The sequence below is a fragment of the Callithrix jacchus genome, chromosome 7, assembly GCF_049354715.1.
Source record: "Callithrix jacchus isolate 240 chromosome 7, calJac240_pri, whole genome shotgun sequence".
Taxonomy (NCBI): domain Eukaryota; kingdom Metazoa; phylum Chordata; class Mammalia; order Primates; family Cebidae; genus Callithrix; species Callithrix jacchus.
Window position 1 is genome coordinate 146,421,214 of NC_133508.1, and position 17,512 is coordinate 146,438,725.

Sequence of the window (17,512 nt, forward strand, 5' to 3'; positions counted from 1 at the left end):
ACAAATTGTATTTCATTTTTTGCTAATCAGCTGACTTTAGAAAACAAATTTTAAAAGAAGCAAAGAAATAAGCAGTTCTAGGTTCACTCTAGTACATAATCAAATATTGAATAGATTCCCCCAAGGAATTTGGTACATACCTTATGGCTGTGATGATGTTGGTCTTGAAAATTTTCAAAGTGGGTGTTACCAGTTGATACTACAGCTACAAAAATAAAAGGAGATATAATAACATCAAACATTTGGTTTTAGGCACTTTAACTCCCTGGTATGTACCTGTATGGATTTCAAATTTTTCCTCTATTATTGGATATAGTCACTATTTGAAAGCCAAGGCCTCCTCTCCCATCCACCTGCTAGCTGCTAGGGAATTAGTGTAGTATTCTAACATTTGATCCTATTTTCTCCCTTCCGGATCACGTGGATTGGCTTTGCCATTGCATGAATTTGCCAAGAGCAAGAGTAATATGCCAAACCAAACATCTGTCACTAAAGTGCAGATTTATTATTTTTACCTAAAAGGATATTTGCTACATCAAGAATACTGCAATCATTAAGCCAGATGAGGCTCCAGCCCTAGTGGATAATCATGGACACCAGGGTCTCAGAGAACACCCTGCTCTTCCCACTCACAGAACCCTGAAGGACCCAGCCTCAAAGGAAAGTTCTGATGAGGGGATGTGCAAGTCTACAAAGAGTTATTTGAGTCACTTTTATAGTTTCTACAAAATTTAAGGACTGAAACTAAAAATGGCCCTCAGCCACTTATTCATTGGTCAGCCCTAGCATCTAATATAAATGCTCTTCCACAACCCCTAGCAAGCCAGGAGTGGGTAATAAAGACAGCTTTTGGCAAGACATCAGGCAAAAGATAAATTCTGGTTCTCAACACTGTATCCCAGGGGAGTAGGGAAGAAAATAGGGAGTTAATACCAAAGGACAGTGTTCCTGTATCTCCACAGCATATGTTTAGGATGGGAATCAGGCTGTTACCCCAGTTTCAAAAATCAACTTAAATGGTGACATGCCATTCAAGGTATTTAAAACATAAGCACTAATATTTTATCTGTGCATTTATGTGTGTGCTTTTGAAAAAAAAGAGCTGTCACTATATTGCAGTACCCATGGATAAAAATATTTTTATTATGTTTATTATAGACATACAGCAATTTTAGAAGACATCCATTAAAGATGATAATTTTAGTTTTAGAACTGTTAAGATTATTTATTTTCTAACAGTGTTTATTATGCAAGGACTGATTGCCTGTTGAGGCCATTCTTGGTTCTCAAAAGGAAAACCATATTACTACATAATTACCTAGACTCCCCTGCATCATTATGTAAAAGAATGGGACAAAGGATCAGAAAAATGACCAAGCAAAACAAATACTTTTAGAGTCTTTACATTTCAGAAAAATCATTCCTATGATGCTCAGATCTTTCAGTGCTATTTGGCTCATACCTGTAATTCCAACACTTTGGGAGGCCATGGCAGGAGGATGGCTTGAGGACAGAAGTTCAAGACCAGTCTGGGCAACATAGTGAGAACCCGTCTCTACAATTTAAAAAATACAAAAATTAGCCAGACATGGTGCATACACCAGTAGTCCCAGCTACTCTGGAGGCTGAAGTGGCAGGATCACTTGAGCCCAGGAGCTCGAGGCTGCAGTGAACTATGATTGCATCACTGCACTCCAGCCCAGGCAACAGTGAGACCCTGTCTCTAAAAAATAAAATAAAATACATATTTTTTAAAGCATCAGTAACCAGGAATCTCTATTAAGCCTTATATCATTCTTGTCCTCCTCAATCTCAGTCATCTCAATTCCATCCAGATGTCCAAACCAGAACACTGGGAGTGATTCTTGTCCTCTCCCTCCGCCTCAGTCTCCACATCCAAGCATCCCCCACAAAGCCCTTTTGAATATCATTCTAAAATACATCATGCGCTTTCTCTCACTCTCTGGTTAAAGACAAAGTCAACACTGTCTTACATTGAGGCTGCTACAATTAGAATTTTTAAAATAAAAACAGTAGCAAACACCTTATAATCCTTGCTATGGGTCAGGTACTCCTCTAAGCACTTTAAATGCATTAGCTGATTTATTCTTCTCAATAACCCTAGAAAGCATTCTAGCACCACTTTAAGATGAAGAAACTGATGCACAGAGAAGTTAACTGACTTCCAACATCACACAGCTAGGAAGTGGAGGAGCCAGCTGTCACCTCTTCACTGACCCTTTGCATTCACACGGGCCATCCTCTGGTCTGATTCCCACACAGCAACCAGAGTGACTGTTTAAAACAAGTAACTGTTTTTTTTTTCGTTTTTGTTTTTTGAGATGGAGTTTCGCTCTTGTTACCCAGGCTGGAGTGCAATGGCGCGATCTCGGCTCACCGCAACCTCCGCCTCCTGGTTTCAGGCAATTCTCCTGCCTCAGCCTCCTGAGTAGCTGGGATTACAGGCACGCACCACCGTGCCCAGCTAATTTTTTGTATTTTTAGTAGACAGGGTTTCACCATGTTGACCAGGATGGTCTCGATCTGTTGACCTTGTGATCCACCCGCCTCTGCCTCCCAAAGTGGTGGGATTACAGGCTTGAGCCACCGCGCCCGGCCAACTTTTTTTTTTTTTTTTTTTTTTGAGACAGAGTTTCACTCCGTCACCAGGTGCCAGGCTGGAATGCAGTGGCACGACCTCGGCTCACTGCAACCTTCACCTCCCACGTTCAAGCAATTCTGCCTCAGCCTCCCGAGTAGTTGGGACTACAGGCGTGTGCCACCACGCCCAGTTAATTTTTTTGTGTATTCAGTAGAGACAGGGTTTCACTAAAAAGTCACTTTTTTTTTTTTTGAGACGGAGTTGCGGTCTTGTTACCCAGGCTGGAGTGCAATGGCGCAATCTCGGCTCACCGCAACCTCCGAAAGGCTCACTTTTATTTTGAGTCTTTTCTTCTGCATGTGGGCCAAGGAGAGTCTTGAAACGTATTGCTTATAGATTCTCTGATTGTTTTGCAGATGCCTAACGGTAGCTGCGCTGGGCTGAGATCTCGCCATTGCACTCCAGCCTGGGTAACAAGAGCGAAACTCGGTCTCAAAAAAAAAAAAAAAAAAAAAAAGTGACGCCTTTATTTCATCCAGCTGAAAGGAGTTTTTTTTTTTTTTTTTTTTTTGCAAGGGCGCGATCTCGGCTTGGCACAGCTACCATTAGGCATCTGCAAAACAAAGAATCTATTAGCAACAAAGTTGCAAGACTCTCCTTTGCCGGTATGCAGAAGACTCAAAATAGAAGTGATGCCTTTGTTTCATCCGGCTGAAATGAGTTGGGTTTTGTTTGTTTTTTTGAAATGGAGTTTCGCTCTTGTTACCCAGGCTGGAGTGCAATGGCAGGATCTTGGCTCACCGCAGCCTCCACCTCCTGGGTTCAGGCAATTCTCCTGCCTCAGCCTCCTGAGTAGCTGGGATTACAGGCACGCGCCACCACGCCCAGCTAATTTTTTGTATTTTTAGTAGAGATGGGGTTTCACCATGTTGACCAGGATGGTCTCGATCTCTCGACCTCGTGATCCACCCGTCTCGGCCTCCCAAAGTGCTGGGATTACAGGCTTGAGCCACCGTGCCCGGCCAACAAGTCACTTTTATACAGAACCAGAAACCTTAAAGTGAGAACAGAAAACAACTTTATACTCTTCTTCCCAACAGCCTGACCAAACCAGCTCTGCAGGACTGGTTCTTTCCTGGTGCCTGGGGCAAGTCCCTTGACATTTTTTTGGCACTCTCAGTTAAAATGGATTCTCTCTTCTAGTCACAAAATAGTTTCAATAATAACAATGCCCAGTTCAGTGTGTTGGTTGAAACTCTGAACTTCATTATGGTTAATGCTTCCTCCCCACCACCCACCCAAACCTGCTTGGGCTTGTGGTCTTTGGGGTGGGGTTGGCTCCTCTCTCCTGGCCTCCTCTTCTTCATGGCCTCAGCCCCTTCAAACAGCCAGTGGTGGAGGGGCCAGGAAAGAGAGATAAGGAACAGAAAAGATCTTGTGTGACAGACAGTTGTAATCTAGCATTGACAGACTCTGGCCATGGCAGGTGTTTAAAGCTGACTCTTGCTCTCAGGGTTTTGGGGTTTTTTTTTATTTTAATGCAGGCTAGATAGTTCTCTCTAAGTTCCACGGATTGGAGCTCATTGAAATAGGCAAAGCCTCAACCTTAGTGGGATGCTTACACACCCACTCCAGCCCCACCTTCAGCTTCTGAAACTGAAGACACATCTCCAGACTCTTTCTGCTAAGGTTGTCTGGTGTGGGCAGAAGGCCCCTTAAGCATAATCCCTTTTTAAATGACCCTACATATATATTCCTACCAACAATTTCATACCTTGGAGCTGCCAATGCAATCTGCCAATGCCACTTATTTTCCAAATGCAGTACCTTACTTTGATGACAGTAAGCTATTTACCAGGTATTTCTGTGACCCATGGACTCCCGAGGACATAAGTCAACCCTTCCATGTGGTCTCCTTGGAGTATCCCTCACTAACACACCTGGGTAAGGTACAAATACCTGTCCTACCAATCTCTCATGGGGTTGTAGGGAAGACATAATGCACTGGAGACTCTTTCAATGCTCTCCTTAGCCTTTTCCATTTCAGTTCCTATATAGCCTTAAGATAGGCAGAGGAGTGAAGATCCACAGAATTGATTTCAGCACCTCTTTTGTAATTCTGCCATGAATGATCTGACTCATTTCACTTTGGAATGTGGGGGTAATTAGGTCCTCAGCTGCAATGAGTCAGGAAGAGTCCCATTTTAACATTCTGTTAGAAACACTAACCACATTATACATTTCCATTGCTGTTAACATTAAATACTAAAAAACACTAATCATACAATGTCCTTCCTCTGCTATTGGGATTAAATATTAACTTTTTACCACTTCCACTTTTCTCTACTACCACTTACTGTGGAGCACATGATATGGGCTATGATAGAGACAAACCGGTCTAGCTTTGTCTCACAACTCTCTTTTCTGGGTTCAGTTACATGGATCTTCTTGCAGGTCCTTGGAGTCTCTAAGCTCTTTTCTACCTCAGGACCTTCATACATCCCTAGAACATTCTTTCTCCCACCACTCTTGTCATCATTTGTTAGGTCTCAGATTAAATATTATCTCATTGCAAAGGACTTTCCTGAAGTATTATAGCTCTCCACTCCCAGCCCATTTTTCTCATTTGTATATATTATTTTACTTTATAGCATTTACCACAAATTATAAATGTATGATTGCATATTATCAAGCTAATGGCCATATGGCCAGAGACTGTTTAACGATTTACCAAATTATTTCTGTTTTCCTCCTGGACATCCAATTGAACTACATATCCCAGCCTCCCTTGCAGTTAGGTACTGCCATATGACTGTTCTAGTCAATGGAATGTAGGTAGAAAAAGAACACTTCCGGGCCTGGCCTATAAAATCTTGCCACATCTGATCCCCCATTCTTTTCTTCCATTCACCAACTTAATAGAGAAGATTCCAAAGACCCAGAAGAGCAGAGAATCACAAGAGGAACGTGAGCTGAGTTAGTGCCTAAAGAAGTCCGGTATAGTAAAGACATCAGCAGCAGCCTCATTGGACTACTGCTTGAGCAAAAACAAACTTTTATTAGGTTAAGTTATTGAATTTTCTCTTTATACAGTTTTCTCTTTCCAGCAAGTAAATTGAAGAAAGGATGGCAGAATTAGATTACCACTATTTTAAACCCTAATGAATTAATGAATCTAGACAATGATCATCAATGTCTATTATTTGTGATGGGAAGCGGAAGCTTTGAGAATATTCATAGAATATTAAAAATATTTCATTGCATCCTGGGATCTCTTTTCTTTCTTTTCTTTTTCAACTGTTTATTTTAGATTCCAGGGTACACGTGCATGTTTGTTAGAAAGGCATACTGCATGATGCTGGGGTTTGGAGTACGATTGAACCCATCATCCAGGAAGTGAGCATAGAACCCAATAGGTATTTTTCAACCCTTGCCTCACTCCCCTTTCACTCTTGTATTTCCAAGTGTCTATTGTTCTCCTTTTTAAGTCCATGTGTACCCCATGTTTATCTCCCACTTATAAGTGAGAACATGTTATTTATTTTCTGTTTCTGTATTACTTTATCTGCATCCATGTTGCTGCAAAGGATGTGGTTTCATTGTTTTATGGCTGCATAGTATTCCTCAGTATATAAGTATGAATACCACATTTTCTTTATCCAATTCTCTGTTGATAAGCACCTGGGTTGGGTCCATGTCTTTGCTATTGTGTATAGTGCTGTGATTAACATAAAGGTACATGTGTCTTTTTGGCAGAATGATTTATGTTCCTCTGGGTATAAACTCAGTAATGGGATTGCTCGGCTGAATAGTAGTTCACGTCTTAGTTCTCTGAGAAATCTCCAAATTGCTCTCCCCAGAGGCTGAACGAATTTACATTCCCAGCAACAATGTATATGCATTCCCTTTCCTCCACAGCCCCACCAACATCTGTTATTTTTTGACATTTTAACAAAACCTATTCTGACAGGTATGAGATGCTATCTCATTGTGGACTTGATTTGCATTTCTCTGATGATTAGTGATGAGCATTTTTTCATGTTTGTTAGCTGCTTGTATATCTTTTTTAAAGAAGTGTCTGTTCGACAGTTTACAAAAGAAGACATACATTAGGCTAACAAACATACAAAAAAATGCTCATTATCACTGGTCATTAGAGAAATGCAAATCAAAACTACATTGAGATACCATCTCATGCCAGTTAGAATGGCGATCATTAAAAAATCTGGAGACAACAGATGCTGGAGAGGATGTGGAGAAATAGGAACACTTTTACACTGCTGGTGGGAGTGTAAATTAGTTCAACCATCGTGGAAGACAGTGTGGCAATTCCTCAAGGACCTAGAAATAGAAATTCCATTTGACCCAGCAATCCCATTACTGGGTATACATCCAAAGGATTATAAATTGTTCTACTATAAGGACACATGCACATGAATGTTCATTGCAGCACTGTTTACAATAGCAAAGACCTGGAACCAACCCAAATGCCCATCAATGAGAGACTGGACAGGGAAAATGTGGCACATATACACCATGGAATATTATGCAGCAATCAAAAACGATGAGTTCGTGTCCTTGGTAGGGACATGGATGAAACTGGACCATCATTCTCAGCAAACTGACACAAGAACAGAAAATGAAATACCGCATGTTCTCACTCATAGGTGGGTGTTGAACAATGAGAACACATAGACACAGGGAGGGGAGCACTACACACTGGGGTCTGTTGGGGGGAATAGGGGAGGGACAGCAGGGGGTGGGGAGTTGGGGAGAGATAGCATGGGGAGAAAAGCCAGATACAGGTGAAGGGGAGGAAGGCAGCAAATCACACTGTCACGTGTGTACCTAAGCAACTATCTTGCATGTTTTTTTTTTCTATTTCTGTGAAAAATGAAGTTAGCAGTTTGATAGGAATAGTGGGCTCTCTTTTCTATTTATATTCACCTCCAGATGATCACATTCAGTCTCAGGCTTTTAATACATCTATCCATTGACAACTTCCAAATTTTTATCTCCAGAGCTATTAACTGCAGTGAAGTTCTGGATTTCTATATTCAACTGCCTCCTCAAAGTCTCTACTTGGCTGTCTAAAAATTCCTCAAGTTTAACATGAGGTTTTTATTTCTCTCCAAAAACCTCCTCCTATAGTCTACCACATGTGAGCAGATGAATCTAAGCCACCATCATATCTCATCCAGTGATAATTGATCTCCATATAATGAATTCTCTGATGATTAGAAATGAGCATTTTTTCATGTTTGTTAGCTGCTTGTATATCTTTTTTAAAGAAGTGTCTGTTCGACACTTTACAAAAGAAAGTGTCTGTTTGACACTTTACAAAACATCTAGGGTGAGTGAACTTTTTAAAATTTAAATTAGATAATGCCACTTCTTTGTTGAAAACCTTTGTATACCTTCCCATTATACTCAATAAAATTTAAAAAATTTTTTCATGGCCTCCTGCTTCTTGGCTGCTCTGACTTCATTTTCTACCACACTTCCCATTGCACACTCTTCTCAAATCTTACTGTTCCTTGAAAGAATCAAGCTCATTCCCACCACAGGGCGTTTGTATTTGCTATTCCCCTGCCTGGAACTCTGTTCTACTATCTACTTATGGCTTTGTCCTGCACTTGATTCAGACATCTTTGAAAAGGTTTGTCCAAACTACCAAAAATAGCAACTTGCCTCCTCTCACTGTCCCTGCCATGACTCTTACCGTATTTTATTTTTCTTCATTGAAGTTATGACTATTTGTTTATTACACATTTGTTTCTTTGTTTGGTTACATAACATCTCACTTGCCAGAATGGGAGCTTCATGAATGCAGGAATTTTGTTTGCCTTGTCTATTGCTGTTTTTTCAGTGCATACAAGAGTGACTATCAATGAGTGGAAACGCAATAATGTATTTGTTAAATAAACAAATTAATAACTGATTCTAAACAAATGAGCATAAAACCTTCCAAATTCAACTCAATCACTGTTATGAGCCACATTTAGGAAACCCTGATGTGCAAGCATTCTGTCATTTATTGATTGGGTAACCTTGGGAGAGATGCCTAATCTCCCTGTGCTCAGTTTTTTTCATCTGTAAAATAGAAGAATAATATCATCTGTTTCATTGAGTGGGAGGCTTAAATAAATGAATACATGAAGTTCTTAAACTAGAATAATGCCTAGTCTAATATATATAGTAGGTACTCAATAAATGTTTGCCAATATTATAATTATTACAGAATTCCAGATTTTCAGTATTTAAATTAAGAAAGTAGAGGAAATGGCCTTTTTTTTACATTAAAGGAATTTTTAAAATCGTAACCTATAAATATGTATTGGGATTTACAAAGCAGTCCTGCCTTAATTGCATGACAGGTAAGAAGTAGCACAGAAACTTATAACAAAAGTATTAAAAACCACTTTCAATTACAAATCAATATGAAATAAAAAGAATTCTGAAAATATGATATAGCCATTCAGATTTGTTTAACAACCAAAATAAAATCAGTTTACACAAGACTTTTCAGGAATACACCTGCAGGGTAAATTAAAGTACATCTGAATTCTTCAATACCTAACATCACTACGATCAGCAAAGACAGATGGAGCCCTTTCCTCCTGCCCTTGCCCCCTCCAATCCACAAAAACCACTATATCCCTCTCTCACTAACAACTTCTATCTTGAAGCAGCAACGTCATTCATGCTATAGCCCAGGCTTATCATATTAGGGCAAGACCAATACACTCGTCTTGAAAATGGGGTTCCACAGATGAAGGTGCTTGATTAGCTACACTATATGTTAAGCAATCACTTCTGCACTAAAAGTAAACCCAAAACTTGAGGTCAAACACTGAATAATTTTGATAAAACTTGGTTTTAAGTAAGTTGTTTCTGCATTTATCTCAGCTTCATTTCCTACATGTCCCTCAGGGAAATTTTTCCTCTTTTTATCATCCACAATTATTGTTCTGGCATTTTGTTTTGTGTTGGTTTTTCTGCTCCTTTTCTTGCTTGCTTTGCTTGCATCCTGATGGATTAAAACCATCAGGGTGAGATTCTGCTACAATCTTCTTTGGCCAAACTGACTTGCCAAGTATGCAGCAGTCTTCCTGTTCCCACATAGCAACCTCCCATCTTTTCTTAGTATTTTGAAGCATGCCAAAGAAAGAAAATAAGACTGAGTATCTCAACATACCTTAAGATTTGGCCCTCCTGTCCCTCAAACAACCTAACAAAAAAATTGTCTTTTATAAAGATGGCTCTTAAGATATAGGAGAATTAAAAAAATAGTAAAGTTAAATATGTCATTATAATTACCATTCTAAATAGGCCTACTGCATATTCCTACTGTAGTTCTTTTTATTTTTAATTATTATTATTTTTTTTTGAGACCGAGTTCCACTCTTGTTACCCAGGCTGGAGTGCAGTGGCGCGATCTCGGCTCACCGCAACCTCCGCCTCCTGGGTTCAGGCAATTCTCCTGCCTCAGCCTCCTGAGTAGCTGGGATTACAGGCACGCGCCACCATGGCCAGCTAATTTTTTGTGTTTTTAGTAGAGATGGGGTTTCACCATGTTGACCAGGATGGTGTCGATCTGTTGACCTCGTGATCCACCTGCCTCGGCCTCCCAAAGTGCTGGGATTACAGGCGTGAGCCACTGCGCTTGGCCCTGTAGTTCTTTTTAGATTGAAAATGAAAAACCATGGATGTGGAATAAAGTACTGCTTGAGACATTTTGTCTTTCCTGGACTCACTGGTAATAACATATCTTCCCTATCCACGTACTGGAGAAAATGCTCCAGTAAAACAATTGTTAAACCCTTAAAAAATTGTTTTAACCAACTCTACTGAAAACTGAGTGTTCCTTCTTAGAAAGATTGAATAAAGATTATGCTTTCCAACTGAGAAATTATATTTCACTTTATGACAGTAATTGTCTGCAGGCTATTTGTTTTAAATATATTAACCACATCAGATTCAATCTGGAAAGACCCTCAATTTAAGAGTTCAAAAGCGTGGAAGCTAAAAGCTTAAATCAAGGCCATCCATGGATGGGAATTTCTTGTTGTTAAAGATCTTTTGTGCTATTTTAAGAATCTCCTTGGTGAAAGATCTTGAATGCAGTAAGAAAATCTATATACCTCGGACACATGGCTAAACCAAGGTCAGGTTAAGGTTACAAGAGGCATTTCTCCAATTCCTCAGTCTGAGAATATAAATATACTTAAATAATAAAAGAAGCAACATTGACTGTAAGTAACCTAGATATTCAGATTGCTATTGCAGTGCAAAAATTGAAGGTATCTCCAGTGAACTTCACATTTTCATCACTAGCATCAAAGTTAGTTGAATATATATATATATACATACATATTCAACCAGAATGTAATATAAATATTTTTCTTCCTTATAGAGTATATTTTCTACATCAATCTAAATCTGTTTCTCCTCCTCCTCTCTGTCATGAAGAGGTATAATATTGGAGTCATTTTTTACTTCTTCTTTTCTTTATTCTATCACTATATGACATAAGTTACCAGGTCTTTTTGATTCTAGGTTTACAATAACCTCTCGTAAGCCCCTTTTTCTCTAACCTACTGATAGTATCCTAATTCAGAGCCTCATATCAACCTATCATCTGCACGGCTGTAAAAACTAGCCTAATAACTGGTCCCTGCATTTAGCCTCTCTCTACTCCAAAATATATCTTAAATACTTCTGCCAGATTAATTTTCCTAATGCACAGCTCTGATTTTTTATCCCCTTGCTCAAATGCCTTACAGTCTACAAAATAGAGTCTAGACTCCCCAGTCTAGCATTTAAAAGTAGGATCCAGCCACAGTCTATGTTTAAAATCTGATTTTCCTCTACTTTTTCTCAGCTATTTTGTCCTTTGTTTTAACTCACATTTTTCTCCCCTCTAATTTCATGCTTTCCTGCCTGGGAAATGGCCTTTCCTTCCTTCTCTGCTGTTGCAGATTCTACACTCCTTCAAGGTCCAAGGTCTAGCTCAGTGTCACATCCTCTGCAAAGCCTTCTCTTAATGTCTCATCTGGAAGTTACTACTTCCACCTCCAAAGTGCTCTGAAGGACATTTTGAAAATGCCTCTTTCTCAGCTTTCTTCTATTTCTTATTTTCCCTATCAACTTCTTGAGAAGAAGATCCTACTCTAATTTGCTTTTGTATTTTCCAACTGAATAGCACAGTAATATTTGCAAGTTGGTCAACTAAATAAATAATAGTTGAAGAAATAAATAGGTACATATCCAACAAATAAGAGGCAATATCACATCAGTTTTATGTAAAAGAAGACATGCTCTAACACATAGAAAAATACTGTACTTGATACTGTAGCTAGACATCCACAAAAAAAGAAAAAAGTACATTGAAAAGGAATACATTTTATATCTAGGTAACAATATAAAAAAATCTTTTCTAAGAAAGATCTCAGAGTATTTGCTTTAATCAATATATTCCATTACAAATCTTACGCATAGTTTTTAATGGCCAAACATACCCAATTTTTTCACTTTCACATTCTTTATTACTAATACTAGGAAATGCTCATGATTTGGCTCTAGATAGTTGAAATAACATTTGAAACACCATCAATTCTAAATATGGCCAAAGTGAACCCAGAATCTTGTCATTTATTTCCTGAAAAATAGAGTTAATGTCAATGTTTTACTATGAACCTTTGAAATCACTATCAAATTTGTTTTTTTTCATGTGTGCCTAGTGAGGTGCTTGGTACATAAACACTAACCAAATATTGAATGAATCAATCAACAAGAGTGCCGATAGTAGTTTAGCTACTACCCTCTGAGTGGTAATCATGCACCAAGAAATTGAGCTGATAAAGAGCTACATAGAAAATAGGTGCTCAGTAAATATTTGTTGAGTTTAATTCATATAATTTTAGAGCTGGCCAGTCATAGTGATTCACTATCTAATCCCAGCACTTTGGGAGGCTGAGGCAAGAGAATCGCTTGAGGCCCAGAGTTCAAGACCAGCCTGGGAAATAAGGTGAGACCTCCATTTCTAATTTTAAAGATAGATAGATAGATAGATATGTACATAAATATATAGAGGTATATAAAATGTAAATTTAAAAAATATATTTGAATATATAAATATATGTGGATATATATGGATATATACTTATAAATATATTGGCTACACCTCTACTAATATTGTAATATATAAATATATGACTATAAATATTTGTTGAAATATAGAGATAGCTATGTATACATGTATACATATCTATATATGTATATATCATTTATATTTTTAGATCTATATATCATACATATAGATAGAAATATATATCTGTGGATATATAGATACATACATATCTAAGTTATATAATTTTAGAGCTGGAGAGGACTTTAGAGATGATAACCTTCTGGTTATCGCTCTCTATGGGTACACAGAGCTTTTTGCATATGCTTATTATGCTTATTAAAGCACACGTACTAGCAACTACTTAGTTTTCTTCATGTTAACTCCTTGAAGGCAAAGATGTGATGACACACCTTCTCCACCTGGCCGGATGCTTGGTTGGCAGATTGTAGGCACTTGAATGCTTGCTAAATGAGTGAATGAGAGTGAGTCTAGACCCCTGCTATCCAATATAGTAGCCATTAGCCATATGGGGCTATTTAATTTAATTATAATTAAAGAAAATGCAAAATTCAGTTCTTTAGTCACACCTACTGCATTTCAAGTGTTCAGTGGCTAGTGACTACCATATTGGACAGAGCAGAGAATATTTCCATCATGCAGAAAGTTCTGTTAAACAGCATTGATCAAGACTATTTCCCTCACTCTGCAGAACAGAGTGAGTTCAGGGAAGTTTTTACTTGCTCAAAATTAAACCATCAGAAGCAGAACTGAGATTAAAACTGGGAACTCCTAGCTCAATATCCATTGTTGTTGAGTCATACCTCTGATTCATTTCAGAATTCTAACAGTATGTAGCCTTAACTTAAAGCTCCATATGAGCTTATGGACATTATGGGAAACACTGTCCTTGTCTTATCATTGTCATAGAAGCAATTTTATTTTTGTATCTTACTTGATCAATTTGCATGCTTTATAAAAATATATATAACAGGTAAAAGAAAACGTACTTGGAAGTTCTTTACCTCTGGTATAAAAGGAAAAAATAATGCTAATTTAAAAAATTCTTTCCAGGTATCTAGCTACATAAAATACTACAGTATTCTGGTTTTGTGCCAATTTACTTAGAAAATGCATAGTGTAGGCTCTGGTTGAATGTGCTTTTTGCTTTGTTTTTTTTTTTTTTTTTTTTTTTTTTAAAGCATTCCTCTTTGGTTTATTAACTTTTGAAAATTATTTAGATCCAAATTACTTTTTTCAGAAAACAAAGGGGATTTTTTTTATTTGAAAACAAAGGTTATATTTAATACAACATCACCAGATATGTGAGTGCCTACCAAAGAACAGTTAGAAAATTGGTGTTAAAAAAGCAAAAAGTACAATGACAGAAAACATGACAGAGTGCACCTCCTCTAAGGAGATGATGCAGGCTAATTGGATAAAAACACACACCTCCCAACTATTTCTACATACACATACGTACAGGTTATATAAGCAAAGTAAATCAATAAATTATTAAGATTTTCCAGATTTGGAATTTCAGGTGGGTTTGGTTTCAATTCTTAAAAGATTCTCTCAACTGTTTTGGAAACCATCAGTATTTTCTTTCTTTCTTTTTTTCAGTTCAATATTTTGCATTTTTCTAGTTTAAAAACAATATTTAACACTTAAGAACAAGGGAAACTGAACTTATAAAAGCATCCAAAACAACACTGTGGTTACTGAAATGGCAACACAAGCTTTTGTTGCCTTTTTAAAACATTAGTGTGAGGAAGTCACCAAGAAACAGTGAAGCAGTTCCATTATAGCTGTAATATTTCTCATTCACTCTTACCTAGGGTTAAGCTTTAATTAAACTCACCTACTTAATCCTACCCTCCTGTCTAAGAACCATTCAAATTTGAATCAGGAACTGGTGGTGTAGGCTTCTGGAAGTTTTGATAGGCTAAGTATCACTTAGTGAGATTCTGTGATTTAAAGAATCACTCTGAAAACTTACAGAAAAAAAAAAGTCATATGAAAATCAAACTAGGCAAATCTGGTTTATATAGTCTATTAGCAAGCCTACCTGAAACAAAATTGTGGAATCAAATGTACAACTCAAATGGACTTCTACTTTTGCTTACCTATTCCATCTCATTCAATTCTCTACAAAAATGCAATATATGCAGAAAATGTACACTATTTTGGATCATTTCTCCAAAGGCCAGAAAATCAGCCTGTTAGCTGCAGTTGCTATGAATGTGAAACACAAAAAGAAAATGAACTACATTTGGGGTTTCTTACTGAGGGTAGGTGGGGCAAAGTATAAATAACTTTAGCTGACTAGCTGAATAGTTTCACTACCCAATCATGAAATAACCTTTATAAATGTTCCCTTTTTAGGACCCTTCAATGACTGTTGTTTCAATCAGTGAGTAAAGTTTTTTCTTAACAAGTCGAAATCCTGAGCTAAGGATCAGAGTTCTGAAACCAGAGGAGAAGCGACCTCTACTAAAGAAGTCCCTGAATCTAGTCCACGAGCAGTTCTCCTGCTAAAACACAAGTGTAAGCTCAAAAGTAGGCACCACGCTAGAATCATACACAATCCTATCCAGCTTTTTACATGCATTTTCAATTTCCAACTTCACGTGCATAACACAACCTCGCAAGCCACAGGGCTCCGTGGAGGAAAGCTGTAGGACATCTTGAGCAATTCTCTGGGTCAGTTTCTCTGGGACAAGGACCTTTGAGCAACCAAGTTTGGTTTGCTTTGATTGGGACAGACAGTTCTCCAGTATTTTCACCAAATTCTGGCAAGTTGATTCCTCAAATATTACCTCGTTGAGGTTGGGTTCAGGAACAACATAATCCCAGTAGTCAAAATCACTTAGCAGGCTCTCTGGGTGATAGCCGCGGTCCAGCAATTCTGAAATGCTGGCCGGGTTCTTACTGTTCAAACTGCCAGTTGCAACCATGGTCAAGGGCTCTGTTTCCCTCGCGGGGACCAACGGCCTTTCCTGAGCTCTGCCGGGAGTTCGCGGGGGCAGACGCGCTGGCTGCTGGGTAAACACAGGCAGGTGCCGCCTCAGGAGTCCCCTCTCTTGGGGGCTCGGTGACCTGCAGACCCCAGCAGCCAGTGGCACCCTGCTCACCCCGCACCTGCTCGTCGCAGCAGCCAGCATCAGTATTTTCTAAAATGCTGTCAGAGAAAAAGCCTAATTTCCTACAAGAATTAGTATTTAGTATTTCCCAGAAAGAGAAATCCAATTCTGCTTGATAATACAGGAATAATTATATGAAGTGATCATCCTCATAACTATCCTAACATTAGAATGTGAAGGAAGCAAGGAAGGGGTGCCAAATTGAGTTTGAGATCCCCTGCATGCTATCAGTCTAGGGTTCTCAGGGATATTACAATTGCTCAAAGAACACATTTTGATCCACTCTATGTTTGGACTGGAAAAAAGTTAATGAATAAATATTGTGGTTTCTCATAGAAAAGTAGTCTAGTGTTTGCTTTTAAGAACTACAAAGGCAATTTGCCATCTTTTCATAGAAATTTGAAAATTAGATAAAAAAGAACTAGTTTTGAAAGAGATTAAGTTTTAGAATTAAAGGAGGTACCTTAGAAAGTATCTGGTTCTTTCCTTGAAAGCCTTTATTCTCCTGTCAGACAGACTAGCAATCAAGATGATAAAATGTCAGTACTTAGGTATCAGTAACACCCCTATTCAACCACAGGACCGAAGAGAGTTTTGGTTTGTTTAACTGTCATATTTCCTTTGATGTAAAACGAAAACCTTTTGCTTGGCTGGGAATGTAATTATTCAAGCTCCTATGTCATTCTCTTAATCCTCAATAACTCTAGTCAAATTTGGTTTTAGGCAATGGAAAATTAAAGCAAGTATTTGATTCAATTTTGTTAGAATATAAGCTTTTTCAAACAACCCAATATAGCATGTTTCCCAAAAATAAATTATCTATAGGGGAAAAAAAGTCATGGACTCCTGCTGCTGATTTAAATTATTGTAGTTATAATGTTACCTAAATGTATATTACACATAAAGTTCAATACCTTACAAATTTTATATTATTATAAAACAATATAAATTTGCAAATTAAATCCAATATAATGTCCTAAAAATATGTTTTAAATTAGCAATTTTTAAATGTTCACTTACTTGGCAAACATTTATTTGAGGATCTAGTCTGTTCTAGGCACACAGTATGTAATTCTAGCTGTTATCGCAAACACATCCCAAATTCCAGTGACTTAAAAGATTAAACATTTAAGTGAATAAGCCCATTACAGAAGGACAAATATTGTGTGATTTCATTCATAGAGTAGTCAAATTTATAGAGACACAAGGTAGAACAGTGGTTTCCAGGGTCTGGGGTTGGGGGAATGGGGAGTTATTGTGAAATGGGTACAGAATCTCAATTTTGCAAGATGAGAAGAGGATGGAGGAGGATCCCCTTCTGGAGGAGGATGGAGGTGATGGTTGCACAACAATGTGACTATACTTAATGCCATAGAACTGTACACTTAAAAATGGTTAACATGATCAATTTATGTAATATGTATTTTTCCACAATCTTTTAAAATAGTAATTTTTAAAATCACACACAGAAAATTAAATGCTAATTTTTCACTTACCTCACAAACTGATATCCTGGTCATAAATTGCCAATAGGGACCCAGACAGGTAGAGGCTTTCCCATCTTCCACATCCGGCATCCAGCATCATCCTTGATGTCAACATCCAGCCATCAGATGGGAGAAGAGTGAAAGGATCACA

General features: G+C 38.0%; 1 pseudogene across 1 annotated transcript; it reads right to left on the reverse strand.

Moving 5' to 3' along the window:
* Window positions 1–5,877: 5,877 nt before the first annotated feature.
* LOC103791103 (DNA damage-inducible transcript 4-like protein pseudogene) lies at window positions 5,878–17,360 on the reverse strand (annotated as a pseudogene). Its single transcript, XR_013520303.1, has one exon. The product of XR_013520303.1 is annotated as a DNA damage-inducible transcript 4-like protein pseudogene (transcript).
* Between the last annotated feature and the right edge of the window lie 152 nt (window positions 17,361–17,512).